General features: G+C 47.6%; 1 pseudogene; it reads left to right on the forward strand.

Moving 5' to 3' along the window:
• Positions 1-354: 354 nt before the first annotated feature.
• Positions 355-1,810, forward strand: LOC110259109 (annotated as a pseudogene).
• Positions 1,811-11,362: the final 9,552 nt, after the last annotated feature.

The following is an 11,362-nucleotide window of genomic DNA, read 5'->3' on the forward strand; positions in this document are numbered from 1 at the left end:
ACCAAACAACATCTGTGACTTTTGCCATGGGCGTTATGAATTGTTGGAGGATCTTCCCACTGAGTGAGCCAGGATCAACCGCAGCCTCCAATCCTTCATCTTTTGAGCACATCAGAATTCTGCAAAGCATCTTTTATTGTATTTTACAGAATTCATCCAAAAGATCAGTTTTGGGGAAATAATATGTTCTCTAGCGAGTTTAGAATCTCTTCGATGGGGCAGTCCCCTCCTCTTCCGCTGATGAGCAGCTCCTACTGCATCACACTGCACTTGTTTTGCGTGGTTCTCTCCTGCCCCATCGTGAGGATTTGCAGCTTTCCTCATGATATTGCACTCTAAGCTCATAACCTTCGGCCTCCGCCGCTGCCGCAGCTAGTAAAGCCGCCGATACCGCCGCCGCTGTCGGGGCTTGTTATTTCTAAAATGGCGCCCCTGGACTTGGACAAGTATGTGGAGATAGTGCGTCTATGCAAGTACCTGCCCGAGAACGACCTGAAGCGGTTGTGTGACTATGTTTGTGACCTCCTCTTGGAAGAGTCAAATGTCCAGCCAGTGTCGACACCTGTAACAGTGTGTGGAGACATACACGGACAGTTTTATGATCTTTGTGAACTATTCAGAACTGGAGGTCAGGTTCCTGACACAAACTACATATTTATGGGTGATTTTGTAGACAGAGGTTATTATAGTTTGGAGACCTTCACTTACCTTCTTGCACTAAAGGCTAAATGGCCTGATCGTATTACACTTTTGTGAGGAAATCATGAGAGTAGACAGATAACACAGGTGTATGGATTTTATGATGAGTGCCAAACCAAATATGGAAATGCTAATGCCTGGAGATACTGTACCAAAGTTTTTGACATGCTCACAGTAGCAGCTTTAATAGATGAGCAGATTTTGTGTGTTCATGGTGGTTTATCTCCTGATATCAAAACACTGGATCAGATCCGTACTATTGAACGGAATCAAGAAATTCCTCATAAAGGAGCATTTTGTGATCTGGTTTGGTCAGATCCTGAAGATGTGGATACTTGGGCAATCAGTCCCCGAGGAGCAGGTTGACTTTTTGGCGCAAAGGTCACAAATGAGTTTGTTCATATCAACAACTTAAAACTCATCTGCAGAGCACACCAGCTAGTGCATGAAGGCCATAAATTTATGTTTGATGAGAAGCTGGTAACAGTATGGTCTGCTCCTAATTACTGCTATCGTTGTGGAAATATTGCTTCGATCATGGTCTTCAAAGATGTAAATACAAGAGAACCAAAGTTATTCCGGGCAGTTCCAGATTCAGAACGTGTTATTCCTCCCAGAACGACAATGCCGTATTTCCTTTGAGGCCTTCGCCCATCCTGCTGACCCATTTTTCTGTCCTCTTCTTACCCCAACTTTCGTGTATTACCCTCTACAGTATACTTTTTATTGAGCACTTTGCTGCTGAAATGCTGCCTCTTGCCTTTTTTTTTTAATTTTAAATTATCTAAATTTATTGTTTGTTATGATGTCTATAGCAATGCTTTTTCTATCAGTTTCCTCCCCCATCCCATCCCTGCCTTGGACTCATTTGAGAAGACTTGAGAAATGTCTTAATACTCACACTGCTGCATGTAGCTCTTGCTTATTTACTGGTCGGGGGAAACAGGATGTGTTTCCTTTTTCAAAAAAACCAATTGACAGAACAGATGACTACACTGAAATACTCCTCGTTTGTATTATTCAGTCTTTTGTTTTAGTTCTGTAAGTTTTAAGAAATTTCAGCAGCAAAGTTGTTATTCAGTGGGCACGATGGACTGTAGATGCCTCGAGTTATGTATACCTGTCCCAGTTGTAAACTTCATTGTCCTTTGTTGGATGATATTTTATTTTTTATTGTATTTTTTTTTTTTGTCGTTTGTCTTTTGTTGTTTTTGCTATTTCTTGGGCCGCTCCCGCGCTATATGGAGGTTCCCAGGCTAGGGGTCCAATCAGAGCTGTAGCCACCGCCTACGCCACGGCACTCCAGAGCCACCGCAACCCGGGATCAGAGCCATGTCTGCAACTTACACCACAGCTCACGGCAACGCCGAATCCTTAACCCAACTGAGCAAGGGCAGGGATCGAACCCGCGACCTCTTGGTTCCCAGTCGGATTCGTTAACCACTGCGCCAACTCTTAATTGCACTTCTAAAAGCTCATAACCTGCCCTGAGTAACCCGCTGGCTTCCCAAAGCGCTAGGACTTCCATTCCCAGAAGGGCTTGCGGTGCTCCCTGGCATCCATTTCAGGTCCCGCCCCCTCGCCGCCTGACCTACCGGGTTGTGGGGGCGGGGCCAAAGGAGTTCTCCAACAGACCCCTCCGTGGGCTGAGGGGGCGGGGAAATTGTCCAAGGAGCCCCTCGGTGGAGAAGCCAAGACGCTGGGAGGTTGCTGGTGCAGCTGCCTAGGGCGGCGTCACTGAGCCGCGCCAGCGGAGCCAGGTGCAGCCCCGCTCCTCTCGCCTGCCTTCTCTGCGGCTCGCTTCTTCACCAGGCGTCCCTCGAGCCTTTTCCATGCCCCCGGTGGACGCAGCCCTTCGCACCCTCCACGCCCATGGCCACTAGCCTGAGGAGGCCGTCTTTTACCGCCTGTTCTTCCTCCCTTCTGGACGCGGACGACGAGGGCGTGCGTGGCCCTTGTGAAGATGCCTCTCTGTGCAAGCGGTACCTGCGCGGCGCCGGGAGGTTAGGGGCTGGCTTCCCCTGGGTGGTGGGGCCTAGGTGGGAGGCGGGCCTGTGTCTTGGGAGTGGGCTTTTACCCAAAAGGTACGCGTTCCCTTGTGGGCCATCTGTGATCCCCTGCTCAGAGCGGGGACTCATTTACTTGACTAATAATATGTAACGTTTGTTGTGTGCCTGGCACAGTATAAGCCTGGGGATGCCTTGACTGGGATAAGGCACTGAAGAAGGTGGGCGCGGACTGGGCCTGGACACACACTTGAAGGAAATCATAACTGCGGCCTTGATGGGTTCGGAAGAGAAATGCAGGTTCTTGCTCTTGTATAAGTTAGATTCCCCTGGGACTTGTCATGATCCCCGTCGTGCTCCTGAAACCCAGGCTGGTTAAGGGGGGAATGGCCTGTCCAGGGCCACATATTTGCATGCCGAGCCTGTATTCTCCAGAGCTCTGGGTTTTGCTAAGGGAGGCTAGAATTAGGAGTGTAGTGGAGGCTGTGTGTGTGTGTGGGGGGGTGTGCGTGGTGAGCACAGGTGTGTGTCATGGACCTGAAGGCGTGAAAAAGAAAGCATGACGCTTGAGTGTCCTCCACTCGTCCTGTCGTTCAACAACAATTCAGAGTTTAATTTGTTCCAGGCCCTTCCTTTTGGCGAGTTGGTGGTGTTTTGTGATGGAGAACTGGTAATGAGCAAGTTTGAGGTGGTGTCTGAACTCACTCCAGTTGGAAAGGCCAGGAGGCAAACAGTTACCGGGGTAGCAACATAGTTACAGTTTTGTGCCGAGTGCTGAGAAAAACAACGTGTTCTTGGAGTTTGTAATTGAGTGGATGATGTTCGCCTGAGAAGAGAAGACCTAAAGCAAGAAAGGAAGGAAGGAAGAGAGCAAAGAAAGGAGGGCGAAAGGAAACAGGGATGTAGGAGGGTGTTGTGGCAGAGCCAGGAGGGAGTGTGGACTGTTAGAGCAACTGAATGTCCTTCCTGGAAGCTGGGGCCACCTAGGGACTGCCGTTTGTGTTGGTAGTATTGGTTTATGTAATATTTGTTGGTAGAGTTCCCCGGGGGTGCAGTGGGTTAAGAATATGGCCTTGTCACTGCTGTGGTTCGGGTCACTGCTGTGACAGGGGTTCAGTCCCTGGCCTGGGAACTCCCACATGCTGCCGGCTCGGCGAAAAAAGAGAAAAAAAGAAGTTGTTGGTAACAATTTTGGCTACGTTGCTTACTTTAAAACAGGGCAAGTTTGGTATAAAATAGTTCAGACTCAGCAGTGCAGAGAAATAGTGTAATGCGGGCCTGCCTTTCCTTGACCCTCTGTTGGATAGTTGTCATAATTTGAGCTCTTCTCTGCCTCAGTTTGCAAGGCCCGCGTGTCCTGAGACCGCTTCACATTGTGGGGAAGGTAGGGTTTGGCACTGCGGGGAATCTCGTTCCCAGGCCTGAGTGCCCATCGGCATAGCCTGTGGGACTTTGAAAAGAAAGGCAGAGGTGCTCAGGGCCTACTCTGGATCCTGAAGATGCTGAGTCAGAATCTTCTGACATAGGTTCTGGGGCCATAAAACCCGGACCTGTTTGCCCCCTGGATGCATTTCATCCAAGCTTTGTTTGCACCGGGTTTTCTCTTATGTGAACAAACCAGGCAAAGAGATGGTGAGAGTCATCAGGTGAATGACTGTGGACAGTGTCCAGGACCAGTGACGTTCAAGTTCTGTGGTTCTTCTGCATCTTCAGGGGAACATATTAAACCGTTACGGCTTGTCACAGAGTCATCTTGTGACTCCTTGCAGAATGGTAGGCCCTTTATTCTCTTTCTGCCTCTGTTTCCTCGTCTGTAAAATGGCTCTAAGAAGAGTTCCGTGGTGGCCCAGGTGTTAAGGATGTGGAGTTGTCACAGCTGTGGCTCGGGTTTGATCCCCAGCCTGGGACTCTCTGCCTGCCACAGGTGTGGACAAAATAAAATAACATGAGATAAAATAAAACAAAATAAACTGGGGGTAATAATGGTAACGTGCCCTTTGCATGTGAGAATCCAATGAGATAATCCATGCAAAGGTTAGCAGAGGATCTGGCCCTAAGTGAAGCCTTCGATAAATGCTTATTGCTAGTTTTTTTAAAATAATTAATCGATGGGTTATTTTTGGTCACCCTGCGGCCCATGGAGTTCCTAAGCCTAGGATCAGATCAGATGGTTGTGACCACAGCTTTGGCAATGCCAGTTCCGTTAACACTGCGAGTGGGGTTGGGGATTAAACCTGCCTCCTGGAACTGTGGGGATGTCCCTGATCCCATTGTGCCACAGCGGGAACTCCTCTTATGGCTAGTTTTGATTTCCCTGCAGCCTGAATATTATTTGTTTGAAGTCACTGATGTAGCTGCGAGTCAGGTGGTTCCTGCCCCCCTGAGTTACAGCTGTCTAAGGTCCCTACAAATCATGTTTCAAAAGCCAGTTAGCTCCTGAGTTAGGTCTGTAATTTCTGCTTGGATTTGCTGCATCCTTTGGTACGGAGCCCTCCTGTGCAAGATAAATACCGTTAATCTGTCTCAGAGGGTAGCTGTGAGATTAAGTGTGGAGCCCTTCCCACAGTGCTTGGCACATAGTAGGTGTTCAGAATGAGTCATTGTTAGCATCCCCACCCCCTTTGTCCTCCTCCTCCTCCTCATCTCCATCATCCCTCCTACAATCCAGAAGTTAGAACTCTTCTGATGGGATGTACTGCTTTTGTGTGTAACAATACTGGCAGGTGGATGATAATTTTTTCCTTAAAGTATAGTTGATTTACGATGTGCCCATTTCTACCATCCAGTCCAGTGACCCAGTCCTACATATGTTGCCTTTCTCGTCCTATCTTCCATCATGGTCTGTGCCAAGAGCCTGGACAGGGTTCCCTGTGTTACACAGCAGGACCACATTGCTGGTCTATTTTAAGTGTAGGAGTGTGCATGTACTACCTCCAAACTCCCAGTCCATCCCGCTCCCTCCTGCCTTCCCTTGGCAACCACAAAGTGTCTGTTTTATAGGTGGGTTCATTTGTGCTGTATTGTAGATTCTACCTAGAAGTGATGTTTGTGGTATTTGTCTGTCTCCTTCTGATTTCACTTGGTATGGTAATTCCTGGTTGCATCCATGTTGCTGCAGATGGCATTATTTTGTTCTTTCCTATGGCTACGTAGTATTCTATTGTGTATTTATGTGCCATGCCTTTTTGATGCATTCATCTGTCAGTGGACCTCTGGGTGGTTTCCCTGTGTTGACTGGTGGGAATGGGGCTGCAGTGAGCATAGGGGTGCATGGATCTTTTTGAATGCAGGTTTTGTGAGTAGAATTGCTGGAGCATATGGTAGTTCTGAATGTAGTTTTCTGAGGCCCCGCCGTACTGCTTGCCCCAGTTTACATTCCCACCAACAGGGTAGGAGGCTTCTCTTTTCTCCACACATTCCCCAGCATTCGTTATTTGAAGACTTACTCATGATGGCCATTCTTTTTTTAAAATGTTTTCTTATTATAGTTGGTTTACAATGTTGGGTCAATTTCTGCTGTACAGCAAAATGACCCAGTCGGCGATGGCTGTTCTGACTGGTGTGAGGTGGAAGAGGATCTGTTTTCCTAAATCAGGAGTGAGACGGAGTATTTTTTCTCTGGTCACACTCATTGTTTTTGTTTTTGTTTTTGTTTTCTTTTGGTGGGGGGCACACTCGTGGCATGCTCCAGTGCCTGGTGCAGGGCTGGAACGGGAGCCACAGAAGTGACTGTGCTGAATCCTTAGCCTGCTGTGGCACCAGGGAATTCCACTGTCTGAAAACTTCTGATTAGAAAGTTGCTCTGTTGTGAATGGATTCAAGGCTCCGCAAGCTTGCTTTGCAGGTTAAAAACAGATTTGTTGCAGGGATGTCCGAATTGTTTTAGTCTGTGCTTCCGGGAGCACCGTGTGAGCAGCTGCGGTCCAGGAGGAAAGCAAAGGAAGGGATATTAGCAAGAGGCGTGTGTGTCTGAGTGTGCCCCTTTTCATCAGGAGAGCAGGAGCTTTCTGGGGAGCTCTGCTCTGAAGACTTCTGTGAACTAAGAGCTCTTTAGCCAGAGTTAGGACACACGGCCCCACTCCTGGGTGCAGCACAGTGTGGGGAGGTAGACTTCCTCCTAGTGCAGATGGATGCCTCAGACAAAATGGGGGTCCTCCTAGGAAGAAGAGGGACTGAGACCTGGAAAGAAACCTGGGAGGATTAGCTACAGTCCTCATCTTTTTTTTCCTCCATCTAGAATTTCCTCAGGTTTTTTGTTTTTTTTAGGTCATACCTGTGGCATGTGGAAGTTCCGAGGCTGGGGGTGGAATCAGCTGCAGCACCTGAGGCCTTTGCCACCCCGTAGCGATACTGGATCCTAGCCACATCTGCCTCCTAGGCCAAGGCTTGTGGCAAGGCCAGATCCTTAACTCACTGAGCAATGTCAGGGATCAAACAGGCACCCTCACAGAGACAAGGTCAAGCTCTCTTTCCTTTTCCTTTTTTTCGTTTTAGGTCTTCTGAGGGTCACACCTGTGGCATGTGGAAGTTCCCAGGTTAGGGGTGGAATGGGAGCTGTAGCTGCCAGCCTGTGCCACAGCCAAAGCCAAGCCAGATCTGAGTTGTGTCTGTGACCCACACTGCGGCTCACGGCAAGGCCGCATCCTTCACCTACTGAGAGAGGTCAGGGATTGAACCCCTGTCCTCATGTGTCCTAGTCGGGTTTGTTACCACTGAGCCACAACAGGGACTCCCCGATGTCGAGTTCTTAACACGCTGAGCCAAAACGGGAACTTTCCGCTCAGGTATTCTTAAGACAGCAGAGCGCGAGAGAGAGGTGGCAGGTGTGAGGGAGAGAGGGGGAGATAATTTATACAGAACATGAAGGTTCAGTTTGATGAGTGTTGACAGTTGAATGTGTTTGTGTATCACTGCCCAAAACAGGATATAAAATATTTCTAAAACCCAGGAAGTTCCCTTTTAGCTCTAGTTTGTCTCCTTACCCTTACTTAGCAAATATTTTCTGATTCTGGCTACCCTGAATAGATTTGCCCATTCTTGAGTATAAGATAAATGGAATCATGCAGCATGCATTCTTTTTGTGTCTCTTTCACTCAACATGTTCTTGGAGATTCATCCATGTCTCACACGTTGTCAAAGATAAAACACGCATTGTCACAGGTGAACAAAGCTGGATACGCGTGTTAAAGTGGTAAGGTTAGATTTTAATCAGTAAGAACGATTGCAATGCAGAAAAGAATCCAGTATGAACTCAACCCAACTCCAGTTTGTAGAGAGAGTGTTTTAAAGGGAGAGTGAGGGAGGAAGGAGGGGGAAGCAGGGATTCATTGGAGTCAGAGAAAAAGCACAGAACGTGGGGAAGAGGGGGTTGGTCCCCGTGAAAGCATCTGGCTTTGCTAACTGGGGGACAGGGTGTTACCTGGAGCAAAGAGTAAGTTCTTTTGGCAGCCTGGAGTTTTCTCAGGCAAGCAAGCAAGCCCTCTAAGGGGAACGGGAGTCATCCTGGCGATGTGGCCTTGAGCTGTTCGCAGCTGAGTTCAAGTTTGCTCAGGCCTTTATTATGTTCTTTTTTTTTTTTTTGTCTTTTTGTCTCTTTTTCTTTTTGCCTTTTCTGGGGCCAATCCCATGGCATATCCGAGATTCCCAGGCTAGGGTTCTAATTGGAACTGTAGCCACCGCCCTACGCCAGAGCCACAGCAATGCAGGATCCAAGCTACATCTGCAACCTACACCACAGCTCATAGTAATGCTAGATCCTTAACCCACTGAGCAAGGCCAGGAATTGAACCCGCATCCTCATGGTTCCTAGTTGGATTCCTTAACCACTGTACCATGATCAGAATTCCAGGCCTTTATATTCTAAGCCCAGGCAGAGGTCTAGTGGAGGAGCAGGTCAGAGGAGGCAGGCGGCAGATTGGTCAAGGAGAGAATTGTGGTCAGTGTCAAATCATGTGCTCCTTTTTGTGTTGTGGTGTGAACATACATGATTTGTTCTGTTTACCTGGTGGTGCCGATTTGAGTTGGATCTAGTGTTTGGCCATTGTGAACAGGCTGCAGGGAACATTGTTGTAGCAGTCTGAAATGTCTCTTGGATAGATATCTAGGAGTGGAATTGCTTAGCCATAGGGTGGGTATGTATTTAACTGCCAGACGAATTGCCAGACGAATTTCCAAAGTGGTGTATCAGTTTGCAGTTCTCACTGGCAATGTATTCAAACTGCAGTGGCTCCATATCCTTGTTAAACATTCATTGTTGTCAGTGGATGTGAACTAGTGTCTCATTTTGATCTTAAATGACATTTCCCTGGTGACAAATGCGTACTTCTCAGGTGCTTATTGTGAATGGACTATTGGAGTCCTTTGTCCATTGTTGCTGCTGGTGATCACATTGGGTTCACCTTATTAGAGGTCATGATACATTCTGGCTAGGACTCCTTTGTCAGACACGTGTTGTGAATAGATGTGCATGCACAGGAAAATGAGAATTTGAAATATCATTTACAATATAGCATTACAAAAGACTAGCTGTTTAAGTCCCAGTCAAAACTCTAGCTGTCTTTTCTTTTTCTGTAAGAAAATAGCAAATTGAATCTAAATGTGTGTGGAAACCCAAAGAATCTGGACTAGCCAAATCAAATATCTTCAAAAGAAGAGGGAATCTGGGGAACTTACACTGCTTATAGTAATTGTAAAGGTCCGGTTAAGCTACCGGGATTTTAGGATATGAATGAGTCCCAGCTCCTTGTTTGAAAAGCGCTGTTTCAGACCAGGGAGCAGGTGTTCTCTGTTCTCCTTGGACAGCCTGGGCTTGTAGTGAATTGTGTCCCTTAGTGAGTCCTTTGTGTGTGGCTGTGTGGAGTTGCTGCCTTGAGTAGCTGCATATGCATGCTTTCTCCTGGGTGTGTATGGATGTGCAAACATGGATGGGAGAGGCTGGAGTGGGGAGGGGTTGATGTGTTTGTACCAAATTGAGCACCTCTTGCAGTCAAGGCAGCAGGAAGCCTTGTTGCTGGATGTGAAGAAAAGGAAGGAAAGGAAGGATGTGATATGTGTATCGAGGAGCTGACAACCTAATGGGTGACATCCAGCATATGCCCCCCTCCTGCCCCACATCTTAAGTTTGGACTTACTTATCAAGCAATGTGGAAGTCGTTGTGTTAATAGGATATCACTTAGTTTGCTTTAAGCTGCAAGTAGCAGAAGCCCAACTCCATTTGGCTTAAGTTGTAAAGAGCTGTATCATCTCACTGTTACCTCGCTCATATTCCTAGGGACATAGAGAAGGCTCCAGGCCATGGAACATGATGAAGCCTTAGGGATCCAGGTTCCTTCTATGACTTGTCATTTGTCCTCAGGCTGGTTCCACTCATTGTGGCAGGAGACTTTCAGGGGCCAGCAGGGCCTCAGCTCCCCAGGTTGGAACAGTCTCGCTTTAAATCCTGGTAGGGTAGATGAGGATAGAGTTTGGGCTTCCTTAGCATTTCCCAAGTTGTAGCTGCATTGCGTACATGTTCCTGGTTTCCCTCCCTTGACCTGCTTAAGGGACAGGAAATGACAGGTGTGTATGAATCCGGAGAAATTCCTTGGGAGTTATTAGTGATGTTGGCCCACTCTTTTGGGATCTCCCTTCCCCTGGAAACCGCACTCTTGGTGGATGAAATGGCTCTGAACAGCTCTGGCCAGTGCGTTTGCTGAGTGAATACATGGTTGCAGGTCTTCTGAATGGTGTAGGACGTGGGGTTACTTGATGTTCAGGGTCCTGGGAATGGAATGTGTGATCTGAGGGAAGAAACGAGCATGGTGGGCACTGTGTGAGGGGCAGCGTCTGGGAGTAGAAAGGTGGATGGAGAAGCCTGTTTATGCTGGTGCTGGGGCCCTAGGTGGGACTTGGCCTTTGAGGTCAATACATTATTTCTTGTGGCTCCTTTACTTGGGTCCTGGGAACTTGGCCATGGAACCTGGCCTGACCTACTCTCCTCACCTGCTTCTTTTTCCATTGTTTCCAGATTTGCGGTGAGCATTGGCTACTGGCAGGACCCTTGCATCCCGCATTTGGTGAGACTGTCTAAAGCGAGGAAGGCCCCCGAAATTAACAGAGGCAAGTGACCCTCTCCCTCCCAGCATCTGCTCATCAACTGAGAGGTCTGAGGTTTTAGGGATTAGGGATTCCTTCTTGGTTTTTATTTTGTTGTTGTTGTTAAATTGACTGCACCCTCAGCATGTGGAAGGTCCTAGGCTAGGCATCAGACCATTACCACAGCAGTGACCTGAGCCACAGCAGTGATAATGCCAGATCCTTAGTCTGCAGAACCACCAGGGATCTCCTAGGGATTCATTCTGGAAAAGAGAGTGCTTTTGTGCACACTTTCCAACTTCCTCACCAGCACAGTGTCTTAGGAAATTGTATTTTTTGGCCATACCCGGGACCCTCTGTCTTATGAAAGGTAATCTTTGTTCACCTGATACATGATAAATGTACACTCTTTTTATTTTTTATTCCTCTTGGGGTGAGGTTGAAAATGATTTTTATATGCTTAGAAGCCATTGATCTGTCTTTTACTCTGAACTGTCCACATAAGGGATTATTGTTGTTGTTGCCACCTTGTTAGAATGTTCATAACACTCTCAGGTTCTGCAAGTAACATCGTTCTTTTTCA

The sequence above is a fragment of the Sus scrofa genome, unplaced genomic scaffold (genome assembly GCF_000003025.6).
Source record: "Sus scrofa isolate TJ Tabasco breed Duroc unplaced genomic scaffold, Sscrofa11.1 Contig823, whole genome shotgun sequence".
NCBI lineage: Eukaryota > Metazoa > Chordata > Mammalia > Artiodactyla > Suidae > Sus > Sus scrofa.